The sequence below is a fragment of the Takifugu rubripes genome, chromosome 8 (assembly GCF_901000725.2).
Source record: "Takifugu rubripes chromosome 8, fTakRub1.2, whole genome shotgun sequence".
In the NCBI taxonomy this organism is placed as follows: domain Eukaryota; kingdom Metazoa; phylum Chordata; class Actinopteri; order Tetraodontiformes; family Tetraodontidae; genus Takifugu; species Takifugu rubripes.
In genome coordinates this window covers 9,336,524-9,353,736 of record NC_042292.1, presented here as the reverse complement: position 1 = coordinate 9,353,736, position 17,213 = coordinate 9,336,524, and the positions used below count along the sequence as shown (strand labels likewise).

At 48.1% G+C, this 17,213-nt stretch overlaps 1 protein-coding gene across 1 annotated transcript in view; it reads right to left on the bottom strand.

Moving 5' to 3' along the window:
• The window catches only part of LOC115250829 (uncharacterized), a 213,705-nt gene that overhangs the window by 9,669 nt on the left and 186,823 nt on the right, over positions 1 to 17,213 (bottom strand). The gene's annotated exons all lie outside the window — the stretch shown is intronic.

Sequence of the window (17,213 nt, the reverse complement as noted above, 5' to 3'; positions counted from 1 at the left end):
ACCTGGCTTGGGGGACAGATGTGGGAGGAGTTGAGATGAAGATCAGCTGTTGATGAAGACAAAGCTCTGAGCTTCTGTGCGATTTCCAACTTTTTTAAACGTCTAGAAGGAATCCTTCAGGAAGACCGGCTGATCTGGAAGCTGCTCATGAACAGGGAGAACACCTGGCGGTCCGGGGACGGAGCAGGAAGTGGGCGTGGCGAGCCTCTGACAGCCGGGACAGTCGGGAAGCCGCTGCTAAATATACTCGGGGGTCAGTTTGTGGCAGTTCCTCAGCTTTGTTAGAGCGCCACTTCAGGTCTTTAGATAAGGGGGGGGGGGGGGGGGGGGGTGACAGTTGTGACGGTTGAGAGGTCGCGGGCTGACGACCTGACCTGTCGGAGGTTGATAGGCACTCGGTGATGTGGGGTGGGGGGGTGTCACAGAGGTCCCCTGATAAGGAGCTCAGACTGAGGTCATCCCGTCGTTTCCTGACCGGGACGTGCGTGTTTCAGAGTGCACTGCAAAAAAAATGCTTCAGCCAGAAATATTCAGGTCTGACAGAAACTAGCACGGCTGAGGCACCGTGACTGATGCTAAATGCTGAACGCTAATCGAAAAAGTTCGGAGAAATAAAGGGTTTTTCCATCAGCTGCAGGAAAAGAGCCACACAACCTTTTTCATGTGGAAGTCGGAATATTTGAAACATCAACAACATTTTGTTCAGTTTTCTGTGTCATTTACATTTACAGGTTGGGATGTTTGGTACCACTCGGTACCGGTACTGGTCCTGGTGAGTAATCAATCATGTGAGGGAGGAAACGTCTATTTAAATAACGTATTGATTCACTATAAACTTAGAAACTTGTTCAAAAATATTCATAAGCCTTTTTTGCCAATATCTGACCATTTTTACCCCAAACTGACTGAGCTGAAAAGGTTAAACATCAATGACCTCTAGAGGTCATTCAAGGCTGGCCGGATGGAAGGTCAAAGTTCAATCAGAACAAACTAAAATAGCGAGACAGGAACAACAGGCGCAACAAATTAACTTACTGTAATTAAATTACTTTAATGTCATTAAATCACTTTTCTGAAACAAGTATACCACACGTTCCACATCACCAACATGTTTGTTTGTTTGTTTTTTTGTTTGTTTGTGTCCAACCTTTTCAAGATTAAAAACAAAACAGTTTTGACGTGAATCATTAGCGAGCAATATCTTAGCTAGCAAACAACATTTTCGTTGCAAAGAATCTCCTTCGGAATGAGACTAATACGCAAACCAGAGGCAATCTTTGGGAAAAGGTTCCGAACAACAATGACGCTGGATTTCAACATTATGACCAATCATACGGGAAGTGAGGTCAGGGTTAGTTAAGTTAGCGCCACCATTTGGCCATTATGAGTCATTTGATACAGGTCTGTTATCAGGCCGATACCCGCTGTCAGTTCTCCCCCATCACCATATATTGGTCTGAAACAACATTTATCCAAAAACATTTTGGAATCTTGGTTTGTACACTTCTTGGTTTTTCCAAGTGCTTTTTTGCAGTGTTCATCTGTGCGTGTGCACGTGCCGGCGTACGTGCACATGTGTGCGTGTCAGTGCAGCATTGATGAACTCAGCACAATGTTGAATGGGGCTGTTTTGGCAGCTGAGACAGCAGGGCCGAACCTGCGGGTCAGAGATAACCGCCGGCGAGAGGACGTCCCATCAGAGACGGGGAGACAGCGCAGGAAAGCTGCTCACTGAGGACGCCGCGGCGGACGGCAGGACGCGCGCAGCACGAGGCCTCGTGCCTTCAAAACCCCGGCGTCCCTCCCTGATTAGCCATGTAAAAAGACACAGATTTGTGTTGTGAGGAGCAAATTATCTCCGGAACTGTTGGACAGACAATAAACAATAAACATAAACATGGTAGCATTTGAGCTATTTGAGTCCTCTATAGCAACACTTTCAACTCTAATCACCCCTGACCTATCAAAATCCATAACTCGCAAATATTTATTACCAGTTAGCGTTTAAATGATTGAAATATCGGAGAAAGTTGAAAAACTGTTGTGCTGTAAAGCAAACACACTTTCCAGAAAATGGTTTTAACGGCCTTCATCACCACCCAAACTTTAATTTACAGAAATACAAAAACCACGCTAAGCTAGCTGTGAAGTAACCACGAGGTATTAATGATTTACTGTACATTTCTGAGTGCTCTGAAAGTGCTAAACCCAGCTCAGATTGTGCTTTGTTGTGTGGACAAGCAAATGTTAGCATGACTGTAATGATGCTAACCGTGGAACTAGGCCCAGATGGCAGCAGCTGCTCGTATTATCAGGCAAAATTCTTCAGACTTCAGATCACAGCACCGTCTACATCGAAGGTAACAGTTTTTCTGCGAGCAGAACCCAGCGACGTGACTCCGTGGCTCACCTCCAGCTCCTCTCCCAGTCATTACAGATGAACTTGAACCTGCGATGCCGTCTCCAGGAAGTGGCCTAATCACCGTGAGGAAACGATAAGGTCGGTGCTTAATGTTTGCAGCAGGAAGGCAGGCGGAGGTGACCGCTGCGCTAAAACACGCATTCTGCCAAGATGCTATCTGGCTCTTGTTTTTGCTGGTGAGTGGCCTCCTCAAGATGAGAAGAAAAGGCCTTGGAGGATCACCGGGTGGAAGCTTGGAGCTGCATTTAGGAAGGAAGCGAGGTTGCGGTGTGAATGGCAGGCAGAGGTTATTGCCTGGGCGGGAAACTTTTAGTCAGCACTCCTCCGTTTCTTCCTCCACGATTCCATTTCCAAAGGTTTTTCTTTCGTTCTCAGGTGTCCTTGAATGGGTGACCTCCATTTAAGAGAGACACATGAAGGGAAATTCTCTAATCCGAAGGAATAAAAACTCAACCTTGTCCGCCGTGCGTTTGACAGCCTGCTCCTGAAATGAGGAAAGGCAGGAGGTGAAGGTTCAGAACCAGCTCCTCCGACATCACCAGCGCTGATTGTGACGACTCGTGGAAGTTCTGGACTGTTGAACGGTGAGAACGCAGACTGAGACACTGCAGAGCTCCGTCTGACAGCTGGCTGATAGCAATAAAACAAAGCTGTTTTTGTCTAAACATCGGGATAATCAACTCTATAAACCTGCTCATACATGTATGGGCTCATATTGGGCTACTGCTAGCTAAATAGCTGCCTCAGGTCAGAGCAAAATTGATCAAATGTAGTTAAACTGTGGAAGCAAAGGTTAAAGTTGGAGTCAGTTCAGGCTGCTGTACAAACATTGCAGAGGGGGAATATTTATTGTTTATTATACGATTATCGCAAATCTTGTTCTAGCCTCTGAAAATTTTCCTAAAATACAGATGAAGAAACTTTCCCCATCTATACGGGGTGGAGATCAAACATCTCGGTGTTCGCGGCTGCCTTTTCCTTGGAATCAGAAGGAACCCCATGTGTGAATGGGAGCAGCGTCAGATCTTTGTGGTGCTGGACTTTGACTGATCCGCCTCCAGCTGCAGATGAAAACCTCCGTACCTGCGCCGCAAATCGAGCCCGTGAAAACAGTCAGGAAAAGTCAGTGTGCAGCAAATAAAGAGGCACAAACAGGTTTACGGGAATAATCTGGCTGCCACGGCGGCTCCATTACACCTTTCATCTCCACCTTCCAGAGAGTGGATTTGGCTTTCCATCACGAGGACAACACAAACGAGGCGGGCGAGAGCGCGGAGACGGTTTGATCTCCCCCGCAGAGAGCAGCCGCGTCCGAGCAGTTAGCTAAATGAATTGAATCAGCAGGATTAACGGCACCTGTAAAGACCTGTCAGGTAGATTTACAGGCCCGCCTGATAAGCTGCTGGTGATGGGTAAATACGCCTGGTGTCCCGCCGGCTGCCAGCCCGTCAAAGGGAGCCCCCGCCCCTCCCGCTTGGTGGACCCCAGCCTGCCTCCGGAGCCCCAGAGCTGCAGACACCTCCACCTTTGATAAGGTAATAACATCAGAGGTGAACACTGACAGTGGGATGTTGCAGAAACGGCGTCAGCAGCCCAAAGCCAGGCAGAAACAGGCAGAACAGTCACATCAGGGCTTTTCTGACAGATAAATCTGCATTTCTGGCCGCCGCCGCTTTTCAGCTTTTAGAAAATCTCGTCGCTTGTTTTTCCTGTAAAACATGAATGAAGGTATTTATCAGCGCAGAGTTGTCAAAGAATTACCAACTTCCCGGCACATTTCTACTGCTGGGAATTGGAATTGTGAGCACAGATATGGATTCAATATGGTTTTCAGCAATTTATTTAAGGGGGGGGGGGCAGTCCATCAATACTGTCGCAGGTTGACCAGCAGGTCTGGAACCATTGGCCTGCTTTTAAGACCGGATCCAGCAGGTCTGAGCAGACCAGTCTGTCGTGGGTAAAAACCAAAGCTTTTTAATGCTTACAATCCATTTTCACCCCCTTTCACCTCTGCTGTAGGACACACCTCTGACTGAAACCCTCTCACTCTTCATACAGTCACTCCGAGGTCGTGTGAACCAGAGAAAGCTACTCAGACAAATTCCCCGGATCTGCTTTCCGTCATCCAGGGATGACGAGGAAAACTGTCCCAGATGGGATCGGCCAGCAGCGCGAAAGCTAAATCCTGCTTCAGTGACTGATTCCATGTCCATCAAACATCTGATGAGACTCAAAAGCTGGACTCCTGAGGTCAGAACCACCTGAGTTCCCCTCCCAGGGAGAACACAAAGCCCTCACCCCCGCGCACAGCTGGAGCTGCGGGTGTGTGGCCGACCTCATCCCCAAATCATCCATCACTGATACGAGCTGCTGAAAGATCTTCAGGTTTTGAGTCGAAGGTAATTGAAAACATCAGCCGCTAATTTTACAGGCGGGCAGTAAAAAGCTTCCGGACGGTGAGTTCAGGAAGGGAGGATCCATGTGTGAGTGTGTGTGTGTGTGTGTGTGTGTGTGTGAGAGAGCGCGACAATGCGCCAGAGCTGCCAGTGAGAGACGCAACAAACCGCGTCCAACAACAGGGACCCGGGATGGTTCTGGAGGCAGCATGTAGGCCGCGTCCCTGGTGGACATGTTCTCACGGTGAGCTAATCCATGATGTCACGGCTGAAGGCTGCAGGTGGAGAGCAGAGCGGGAAGTCTCCAACCAGCCCGCCACCGCAGTGTTTACGCCGTTGTTAGGTGGCTGCTCGGATCCCATCACGTCAGCCCAAAGGTGGTGCTTCTTTAGGTCCTGGGGATTTGAAGGTGACGTCCCACAAACTTGTTTAATATAAATACAGTTTTGTTTTTCCATCACAGTTACATCAACGAGCTTTGTAGTTTGGTTCGAACTTTTCTCATCCAAACAGGAAGCAGAAAGAGGCCAAAAGCGTCGTCATCAGCGGCACCGAAGAGGATCCATTCAGGTATCTATGGGCTAAGGAATGAGCTAAACTGAAGGTTAGCTTTGATTTGGTTGTGTTTCAGGAACAGTTGGGGCAAGAAGAACCTCCCAGTGATCCCAGAGCTGCAGCTGAATGTTCTCCTGACCTCCACCTGCAATCCCATACGTCTGTACGGGCGAGTGACGCTCAGAGCTGAGACCAAATGTGTTTGGATTGGCCATGCGACGTTTTTCCAGGTCTGACATCATCTCAGACCCCCTACACCTGCGTGGCCAGAAACAAAAGGACGTTGGGGCGTTCTCCGCCCCGCCGGATCCATCAGGGCCGGTTGGTTCTGGTGCTTTGAAATGCAGATGGCGTGGGCTCCATCGACTGTCACCTGTACGCAGCACTTTAGCTGCTGCAGCTGAAATGAGCCTCTTCAACGGGAGCTTTGTGCTGCGTATCGGCCGACAGGGCAGATTGGCGATGATTGCTCTATTGTGGCTGTCAGCCAGTAGAACGAGGCCTTCGCTCTGAATATCGTCCCTCTCATCTCCCCAATGAGACCCCCGCCATCTGCTCCCCCCACCAGCATCTCCATCCTCTTAACCTCTTGTCTTGATTTGGAATTACGGCTGAAAACACGCGGTTAGCCGCTGCTCTCTGCCACTCTTCCGACCGCCGCCGCCGCAAACAAACTGGTTTCACGATGCCACTTTTAGACAAAATGGACATTTTTCCTGCAGTAAAATGCTGGGGGCCAATCAGAGTCTTTCCTACAGCGACCCCATCCAGGAGCGACGGCTCATCCCGCTGGTGAATGTGATGCGGGATTCCCGATTCTCTCTGCAAACAGGACAAATTTACCATCATCTGGGCGAGGAACCTCGCATACGAGCCCCTTTAAAGTGCTGATGAACCCCTGAAGGTGGCGTTTCATCACTCATCGGCGCCGCCGAGCAGCCATCGGTGAAGAAATTCCCCGTGAAACTGTGACAAAGGCGGAACATTTGCGCGCCACCGTGCAGATGCTGAAGTTGGATGCTGTGACTTCGCGGCGCTGCCACTTTGACAAATTGTTGGACTCGCAACAACCTTTATATCATCCTGGCTGAATGAATGCAGCACTTATACTTCCCATAGCAGCTCATTTATTTCCTGACACTAATGCTACACACAGTGTCTGTGTTGGGCTTTATTTTCCTCCCTTTTCTCCCATAATTCACAGTGAAATACTTCCAGCCATTTGACACAATTAGGCACTCTCTTCCCACCGCAGCGCATCCCACTGGATGGCCCTCATTATCACGAGCCCTCGCCTTTTAGATAACTTATAATGAGGCCGAAAATGTTTCACGTTTTGCTTTTTCTGTTACACCGTCGGTTCAAAGAGACCTACTTCAACCTAATTAGGAGTTCCAACTGCCGCAGTCAAATGCTTTCCTTGTTTGGTGCGAGGTTAACGGTGCCGAGATGTAGATTTCCACAGGACGAGCTGTGAAGCCATTATGTCCAATCTGTGACAGACATCGCTGATGTCCAGCTCCTGCAGTAATGGCCTCCACTGTGTGGTCTGACGCGCTGCACTTGCGGCGAGGATGTTGTTAGTCAGCTAATACGGGGATCTTTCTTTTTTATCCCGGTGGATCAGCTTCCATTTCCATCTGCAGGCCTGGGAACTCAGGCTGAAGAGCGTTCAGCTGAGGCCCGGATGCTTCTGAAGACTCCACCGAGATCCACCCAGATCCACTCGTCCATTTAATCGTCTTCCCATTTGTGTAACGCACCTGGTCGGAAACTCTGGAAGTGCAGCCGTTCCCTGATGGGATCTCTTGGATGTTGAGCGGAAGCACGCGTTAACTCCAACTTTGACATTTCCTTCAGACATCTGCACTTTAAATTCACAGCTGAGAAGCAGCTAACGGCTAACTGAAGAGAGAAACGGGGATGGATCCCTGTGCGGAGCGCAGAGCTTCCCAGGTAAGGTTCCCACCGAACAGCGGAGGCGCAGAAGATCCGGAAGTACCTTCCACCAGTCTCAGATCAGAACTCTGGTCTTATGTCCGATTTCACGACCTTCAGAAGAATTCAGCCTCATTCCCAATGAATTGCAGATGTTTCGTTAACCCTCGATGCGAACAACAGTAGAGGGGGAAACATCTGTCTTGACCTTTCATGACGCTACCTTTCACAACCTTTCATATCAAGCATTGTTGACATACGGAAAACTGGGAGTGAAACCCTGAGTCTGCCATGGCACGGCTATGGACTCCATCCCCCACCCCCGAATCCCCTCTTGACCCTCAACAATTGCACTTTCCACATGGGTGAATCATGGGAGTGTCTACTGGGCGCTGGCTCGTCCCCGCTAACGTGAGCGCTGAACCTCAGACCTCACCTGACTGGAAGAGCTGGGACGGCTGCCAGCTCCTGTGTGTCGGCGTGTGCGTTTCCTTTCCCATAGTGCTGTTCCCCTGACTGAGCCGCACAGCCTATAAAACTGTCAGTGATTGTGTAAAACACATCACCTTCCCACCCACCCACCCACACACATACACACACACACACACACAGGCAGGACAGAAGAAGAAAAACAACAAGTTCCTTTTTAACCCTTTTTCACAGCAGAATTTCTCTTTAGAAATGATGCCAACATGGAGGTTTGACCCCGTTCAAGATCACCTGTGGAGTCCCGCAGGGGTCAGTCATCCCTCCACCGCTTCTTTTTAATTCAGTTTGTAAAACACTGAATTAGAAAAAATGTGTTCCCACCGATCACGACTATAAAATGAGTTACCAAATGATCGGCAGCTGGAGCGGAGTTGATCACAACCCTGTAAACATGGATCAACTCCTTTGGTTCCCTCTTAACTGAGGAATGAAATCCACGACGCAGCAGGTGGATTTTCTGAATCTTTCTGGAAAATGTGCTGCGACTGGAAATGAGATCATCTGTTTTCCTTTATGACTTTTATTGAAATAACAGACAGAACTTGTTTGACTTGATGTTCGCACATTAACAGATGCTGCAGGACGCTGCCTGTGATAATGTCCCCTCTGGGGACGCTTCAGGTGTCCCAACATGACCGTCCCTTTTCATCTGAAACACCCTGAGTTTAATCTGGTTTAATGTGGTTCAATTTCTGACATGAAACATTCAGATTAAAGACCTGGGGGGAGAAAACACCATTTTTATACGTGTGTGTGTCTGTGTCTGCGTTGGGGGGGTGTATTTATGGGGGGACCAGCCAGCTCCTGGTCTGACTGAAGGATTATTAGAAACAGCTGACTTACGCTTCTAATTTTCGGCCTTAAATTGCAAACAGGACTTCAGGAGTCCAGGAGGCTTACACAGTGAACGTTGAAAGAAAGGTGTGTTGACCCCCAACACACACACATTTTTATTTTACGGGACTGGAATGAAACTGAAATTTAGCTGAGACTCGTCCTGATCTGTGACCACGCTGATGTTCTGTGAAGGTAAACAGCTGAGCCTGCAGCACATAAACCGGCACCTGTTGGCGTTTAACCTTTTCAGCGAAGGTGCGGAGACGAGAGCGCGACTCCCGCCGCCCCTGGGAATGAGGCGCCAGGATTTCTGACCGGCGAAGGCCGAGAGAGGGGAAATGCCCGCGGGACAGCTGCGGACGCCTCACCTGTTGGTGTCCAGAGTACATGCCAAAAGGAGGCTCGTCAGTCATCACCAGAGCGGGGAAAATGTGGAGCTAATCATGCCGGCAAAGGCCTCCTCGCTGAGTTAACCCCTAGTGGCCATCTCAGGAACTGCCGCTGTGTTTTGTTTTTTAAATTTGTTTTGTTCGTTTGTGCGATTTTACAGAGCGGCAGCAGTGAGGCTGTGCCTGTGATGGATGTTTACCGCGACCAGCTCCTTTAGCGTCTTCTGTGCGGCTGCTGTAGTGATGTCACAGCACAGATCTCAACCTAATCCAATAAACCAGACTTTTAAGGAAGATGGCTGCTAAATTTGGTGCATTTTAAGATACCGAACGATAAACTCCAAATAAAAGCTTTTTTATGACGACTGTGGTTTTGGAAATCTACTCAAATGTTGTGACATCATATTGAAACTGAGCAGGCGTCTCCTGGAAGATTAGCGAGGGGAAATGGGTGTGCGTTTGCTACGTGTGGTTGTGTGTTTTGCAAGTGCTGGGCGGAGGCTGTCAGGTCACCGTCACTGTCTGGACAGATTTGACACTTGTTTTCATCCGGCATTCAGCATGCCATCACGCTGACATCACATGTGACAGCGGGTGATTTCACCCCCGTCACACGGGTCTTTGTCCCGTCCTCTGCATGCTAATGTGTCTGCTTTAGGACAGCAGAGAGAAGAGAGGCCTGCACCTGTGTGGATACCCACTCGTACGAATACGCAAGAGCAAAAGTATAAAGTGATTCTTTTCATTCATGTTTGCAGATGACAGAAGAATGTCCAAACCTCAGATGTTGTTTACATGTAGTGTAGAATATACAGCAGTTAAGGTTGTTTCAGATATTTGCTAAACAACCTCAAAATTAGAACGTGGTGCTAAAGGGTCCCCCTTGTGCTAAGCTGATGTGAAAAAGTTAGAAAGCAAAGTTCATGGGAAAAGACCACATTTTAAAGAAGAGCACTTAAATACTCATTAAATCTGAGTGATGGAGGCTGGTGTTAGTCTGTTAGCCTGCTGTTTCACTTTAAATACTAGCAGGAATAGTTGAAGCAGTTAGCTTCCCTCTGCAGCTTTGGGTCATAACCGGGCTGCATTCCTGAGCTTTTCCTGGGAATCTTCAGCGCAGCAGCAGCGGCAGATGAGGAAGTGTCAGCCAGCTGTTCACGCCAGAGACGTGAAAAGCCCAGAGACTGTAATCACTGAGATTGCATCATGGGAAACGTAGGACCTGGGGTTCGGGGGAATGTCACCCACGCTCAAAACTGTTCTATTTTTAAACAGATGCTGATTTTTTTTTTTTTTTTTTTGTGCATCATCAGTGAATCTGTTTCTGTCAGCTCAGCTCTCGAATCTCTACGTCAGGTCTAAGTGCTGCTCTGCGACGCTCCTGTTCCTGCTCATTTTCTGGTAATAACGGCACCACGATGGCGGCGTGCCTCTCACCCCTCTGCAGAGGGAACTGTGATGTGGTTTGTTAGAAGTTCAAATGTAATCCAACCCAACTGTAGGAAACAACTCTGGGGATTATGGATAGAAGGAGTCAGAGGCAGCTCTGCCTGCCTGGAAAACCAGGCAAAACAAAGTCAGCCAATTCTTTATGTGGATTTCATTTGAGCTCCACCTCTGCTGCCAAAATCTCAAACCTACACGACTTTTATTTACAGCTCGTGGTCAGCTTGTTACCGGGCAGCGCGAAACACAAATTAAATTTTCCAGCCTGTCTTGGACCAAAGAAAACAAGCAGTAGGTGTGATTGTAGCTTCACTTCAGATAAGAGCAGAGTAGTGGCGGGATAATCAAAGTTGTTCACGGGCCATTTCCCTAATCACGTTACTCTTTTATTCCTCGGGTGGATCCAAACGTGGCCAGTTTGTACCGAGTCATCCACATGGGAACATTCTTTTGCCTGGATTAAAGCCTTCATAAAAGATCTTAATCTAAACCAGTTTGCTGTGACACAAGAGAAGTGGATTATAATGAAAAACAGGCAAACAATAATGGGAATCACAACCAGAGACGGCATACGTTCCAGTCAGCTCGGGGAGCTTTTAAAGACACCAGGCCTTTTTCCTCACCGTCGAGGAGCAGAAACAGGGACAGACCTCGCTGCTAATGACGGGAATTACACACCTCCTCCAGGTTTTTCTGTTTTACCCATGTTGAGCTACTCTCTGATAAAGACGTCATATCATTTACGCGGCCAGAAGGAAGATATCCGAGCAAAGGTGAAGCTTGTTTACAGTGAGACGTCATTCCATTGAAAGATCAAATCTCGGCCTCTGTATCGTTCAGGTCTCGATCAGAACGCCGAATGAAAGCCTGCCCCCTTCCATTTTAATTTGATTCCTGATTGGGTCACAGTTCCACTGGTGGATTCAGCAGCTTAGTGCAGAACAATGACCTCTTACATGACTGAACAACTGAGGTTTCCAGCATCAAGGATACGGAACATCATTCTCAGGACACAGCGGGAAATACCCAGTAACTTCTCCCGTTTCAAATCACTTCAGGGACAGATTTGTTGTCCTGGCGATACGACCGGTCACAAGTCGACACGTTGAGAGCGTTTCCACGGCCATCAGCGGCTCTTCAGCTGCCCTCCTGATGAGAAACAGCTGATTTTTATCAGTGTTTATCAGACATGGTGAAGAATCTCGTCTGAGATTCACGTAACAGTGATAAAAGGCAGCAAATTCCTGCACAGCTGAACCGCCGGCGTGCTGCCGTACTTCAGACCAGGGGAATGGGTTGGGCGGGAGGGGGGGCGCCGTGGCTGCGGTTGGTTTGGCGGTCCATTTAGCAGCCCATGCAAAGTGTTCACAATAGGTCGGACTGTGGCTTCATTGTCTGGTAAATGAGGACAGCGAATCACCTGGCGAGGGAGGAAAAAGATTCCCGAAGTGGAAAGGCTTTGTTTAGCGGCGAACCTTTCCCCGTCGCCCTTCCCAGGAAAGGGAGGCACTTTCTTTCTTCGTTTTTATTGTAAAACCCACAGTCATTAGCCGGCAGGGGAGATGAAGAAGAGAGGAGGGGGGGGAGAAAAAAAAACGTGAGGCCCTTTGCGGGACCTGAACCTTTTCAAATGCAAGCGCGCCTTTTGTTTTTGCAACCCTGTCAAGAACGGTCACCTAATTAGACCTGATATCTCTGGCCAAAGAGAACCCGTTTGTTAATGGCTCTTTACGGAATTTTCTTAATGAGTTTAGATGGCCATTGTGTGGCGCCGAGCTCCTCTAAGACAAGAGCATTTTTTTTCCTGCGCTCACACAACAAAAAGAAGTGCAATGAGGGTGAAGATTGAGCAGTGGGAGAAGCGAGCTGACATGACTGTGGGCTAAACAGGCAAGGTGTAGCGAGAGCTGCGAGCGTCATGGATGGAATGGAGGCAGGGTCATTAAGGCGGAACAAAAGCGAGGGGGAGCGTACCCAGGGGCCCGGTTTTATCTGCATTGTGTCGGGGCCCTGCGCCAGCCGGCGTTGGCTGTTTTCAGGCACGAGCTGCAAACAACACCTTGATCGAGTCGTCGATTTCTTCGGCTGAACTCCAGTGGCTTCTGGAGGAGGAGGGGTGACTGGCTTTTTATTTTATTTTCCGCGCTTCTCTCCTCCACTCTCAGACCCAACCCCCTCGTCCTCTTAGTTTTGCTTTTGTTCATGTCTCAAGGCTGCACCCGCCCTTTCTTCTGTGCTCTACAGAGAGGGAACAAGCTTGTTAGCTGGCCTGGATATTTTGACTGGAGATACACTTTGGCCACTTGCCTATGGAAACAGTGTCAAAGCACAACCTGGCTTAATTGTCACATCGGCAGTCCTGGGAGAGGTCTTTGGTGAGGTCCAGGCCTAATAAATATCAAAAGCTCTTCTCATCTCTCTCTATTCACCCCCCCTCCCCCGACACGCGCACACATTTCTTTTTTAGCAGTGAGGGAAAACTTGTAAATTAATCTTAGTGTCAAAACAGAGACTTTCTCTTCTTGCCTCAGAATCTCTAGTTATTTCTCTGTTTTTGTCCCAGAAGTTTTCATCAAAGCGTAGCCCTGTCTGAGGCCTAGCGTTAAGACCATCCGTGCAATTTATAGATTTGATGTTTGTAGAGGCTTGCAGTTTCTCAGTTGATTTAATGAGAGTCTAAAGCTTCAGCAAAACACAGAGCAGTGAAAAGACGACAGCAACAAAGAGGAATCAACACCACACAGAAAGTGTTCAGGGGTGGAACGTTTACACCAGTTGGTGGAGTGGGGAGCGAACGTGGGGGGGACTCCAATCCGATGTGATTTGGGGGAGTCGTCACGCTGCCGGAGACGCTGGGGTGAATTATCAATTCTGAAGCTTCTGCCAGACGTGCCAGGTAAAGTTACATCCCAACTTCAATTTCTGCAACAACTGGTGCTTCGATCTTTGGGGGCGGAGCAAAGAGTTGGCGTTCAGACGCTGAATAATTCACATCAAAGCTGTGACTGACTTTGCAAATATGTGCGTGTTTAGTCCTCAACGTGTGAAACGCAACAATCGATAAATCCCCACACACCCACACAGGGATCCAGGAGCATGTGTGTCTGGCCTGAATGGAGGCCTGACAAAAATCATGGAGGTGGGCAATCGTTGCTCAGACTCTGAGGCAACATCTGCCGAACGCCTGGATCCTCTTTGGTGTCCACAGTCGTCAGTGAGTCACGAGTGCTTTTGATGCACCTTTATGCAGCATATTTTGTGTCATGTGAAGCTCACAAGTTGCCCTGACAGCTGAAGGACCTAGAGGCAGGTCTGACCCCTGACCCACCCCCCTGTTTGGTAACAGCATGTCATTGTTCTCAAAGGAAAATAAAGGTTAATAATACATTTCAGAGCACTGTGTCTAAAACTGGAAGTACAAAGTGTCAGGCTGCTCCACTAGCAACAAAACAGAGGAAATCAAACTTTCCAAACACTCGACAGCATTGACTCAGGAATAATCTGATCCCTCAACTCTGTAGAAGACACTAAAGCACTGATGAGCCGGTGTCAAGCATGTTAAATGACGCATGTTTTGTTTTTCCGTGGCTGCCATCATTGGGCCTGCAAGATAAATTTCTGTGAGATATGCTGCATTAAGTGATCATAGGTCTGATTATATCGGGGAAATTCTGATGTGTGTGTGTGTGTGTGTGTGCGTTCTTGTACTGGCTTCATTTGAAGTACCAGAATATGTATTTTTCTGGTAAAGTGAGGACATGTTGTGATGTTGGAATAAGTGGCTGCATTGCCTCTGAAAGTCCCAACAAAGGTAGAAGAACAAGGATGTGTGCGAGCGTGTGTTTGTGCCTGTCCGTGTGTGCGCACGCGTGTGTGTACAGAACACCGCTTCGGGGTCAAAGTCTCGTTTAACTAGGACTGATGCACTCAGACAGTCACCGCCGCCTTGTAAAAAATGGGGGATTTTGGGCTTTTATCCTGCCCGTCCATTTTAATAAGCACACTTTGTGACAGCTTAGGTTTCCCCGACGTCTTAGGTGATACGCAACCGGGGAGAAGATTTCCAATTAAAGAGGGAGGGAGAGATGAGACGCACAGGAAGGTGATGGGGAGTAGCAGGACGAAGGGCCGAGATCAGCGTAACCGCCCCTTCTTTATAACCCCACTCTTGTCCGTGGCCTTGTCCTCGTTAACTGGGTTAGGCCTGTTACATTAGCCGCTGGGATGCTTTATGTTCTTGTACCAATCCAATTATTTGTTTTGTCGGCAGCAGCGGCGGCAGGAAGCGATCAGTGGCACTCACATACATTCAAGCAGTTCATTTCCATGTAGCGCAGTGGCCACGATCATTTAAGGCGTCCATGGAGGGTAACTTTGTCTTCCCTCTCTTGCCCGTACAGCGCCGCGGTGGTGATCTTTTCTGATAAATATCCCAGAAATTCTTTAATTCCTCTGATATAAAGGAAGAAATGGGGGGGGGGGGGGTTGCTGTCTGAATGTTCGGCCGGACAAATGAGATCCTCTCCGTCTGTCTCATCCGGGCCTCACTGAGGACCTCTCACTCGTCTTCTCGGTCATCAATCAACAGGAGCGACGCTGACGCGCTCAGAGGTCTTCTTCTGTGTTTTTTCTGGCATCGCGGCTCTTCATTGTCAGGCCGGCCGACACGTGTATCTACATGTCAACTTTCAGAGGCGTCAAAAGGATGACAGGGAGCGAGGCAGCGGAGGGATGGGGGGGGGGGGTCAACCATCATGAGACGACCCCCATGTCAGTCACTGATCGGACGGCCATCATAAATGAGGAGGCGGCAGCTTCTTCTTCATTAATAAGGTAAACGATACCTGCTGGATTCATAGAAACGACCCCCCGATCTTAGAGACAGATCATTTACTTGGATTCATGGTGAAGAACAATCGGAGGATTTTGATCTAATTTTTACTGAACAGAGGTTAAGCGCGTAAAAAACCCTCTTATCATTTATATAAAGTTGCGTAAAACAACATTAATCCATCATTTCGCCTGTCCTTGAAGGTACGTGGAAGGGCCAACAAGCACAGTCCTTGCTCTCAACCCTCCACTGGATCATGAAAGGGCTGAAGGGTTTATTCATAGATTTTTAGGTGAAAGGGCAGAAAAATCGGATCGATGCTAGAAGCAGGTTTTGGAGATCGTCCCTGTCCTTTACTTTCTTCTTTTCACGTTGACACATTTCAGGGGACATTAAGGTCCATCAAGGACCTTATGAAACTCATAAACTTGCTCTGCCGACTGACGGAAATGTTTGACTGAAACTATTTGACTCTTGCCTCCTCCTGTCCCAGAGAAATCATTCACTATTGTTGCGCCAAACTGAAAAACAGAGATCTTTGGCCGGCACCTTAACCTCAACTGCCACTGACACGAAGCCTGAAGGCAACAACAAAACCCGTCTGGATGCATTTTATGGCCCTCGGTGGATCTTGTGACAATGAAATGAATCACATTTCATATGCAAATGCTTCCCGTCACATGTTCTGTGTTCACAGGGCTTTTTTTGTCTCATTTATTGCCAATATTGTCTCCATCCAGGCTGTGTTTAGCCTCAGACCTTCGACAACAGGATCAGTTCTTTGTACAGTTTAACAAGCAGGAGACAGATCAAAGTGATCACCATGGCTGAGCGGTTCCTTTACTTCAAACAACCCTTCACATTCATCAGTTTTGAAATAAACCAATCATAATGAATTACATTACAGGGACCCTCCTGGTGGCCACAGTCAGGCATCATACCTGAGTGGACGGGGCCTTCTCCTACCTCTACTGTTCCCTGCTGTGGGGAAGAGTTTGAGCGTAACGCAGACAGAGAGGAAGTTGGTTTATTTCAGTTTAGATGACCTTCATTTCTTTACCAAAAAGGTTCAGGTGTCATCACATTAAAAAAACAAAAAAACAACGTTAAACCCTTTAACTTGGGACTGGTCATGACACAGCCTTCGTGAATGATTGCTCATCACCTGTTAGCAACGGGGACAAAGTCAGGAATCAGTTACCTGGTTCAGCGCGAGGCCAGGTGGAACTCACCTGTCCTGTTAATTATTGCTGGTTTTTCCACGAATTATCTCAGGTGTTTGCGTTAAATTGTAGCCTGATTGGACAGATTAACAGATTTTTCCCAGGTTAGCCGTTTTCCACAATGGACAGCATCACTTTGTTTGGCTTTTCCTTGATACCGACCTATTATATCGCAAATTTGAGGAAATCAGATCATTCGCTTCCAGTTTTTAACAAAATGTTTCAATCTGTCGCGTACGTGTCGGATTAAAACAAATCCACTCCTCCTTTAAAACAACCACCAAATGAGTCATATTTGGCCGGATTTGCTCGCCATCATTACATGTAAAAAGACATCGTGATACACTCCTTCACCATCCCCGACACCTTTGCTTAATCCACTTACAATATTTGAGCTGCTTCGCAAACAAATTGATATCATCAATTGTGATGTTGGCAAATACCAAAGCCAATCTGCTCATGAATGTTTATCTCCGCTAACACTCACCCACCTGCTAAGAGGTGCCACGCTTTAATGAAATTGTTTGGACTACCGGCGCCCGTTGCTAAGGAACTGTGCGTCTCCTCTTTTTTCCGTCTTTTGCCTGCAGATTTCTGTCATCAAATAATGATTAGAGACGAGCGCACCTCAAGGTGCTCGAGTCGGTGGAGGGTGTATTCAGAGTGAGATTGGCAAACAGCTCCAGG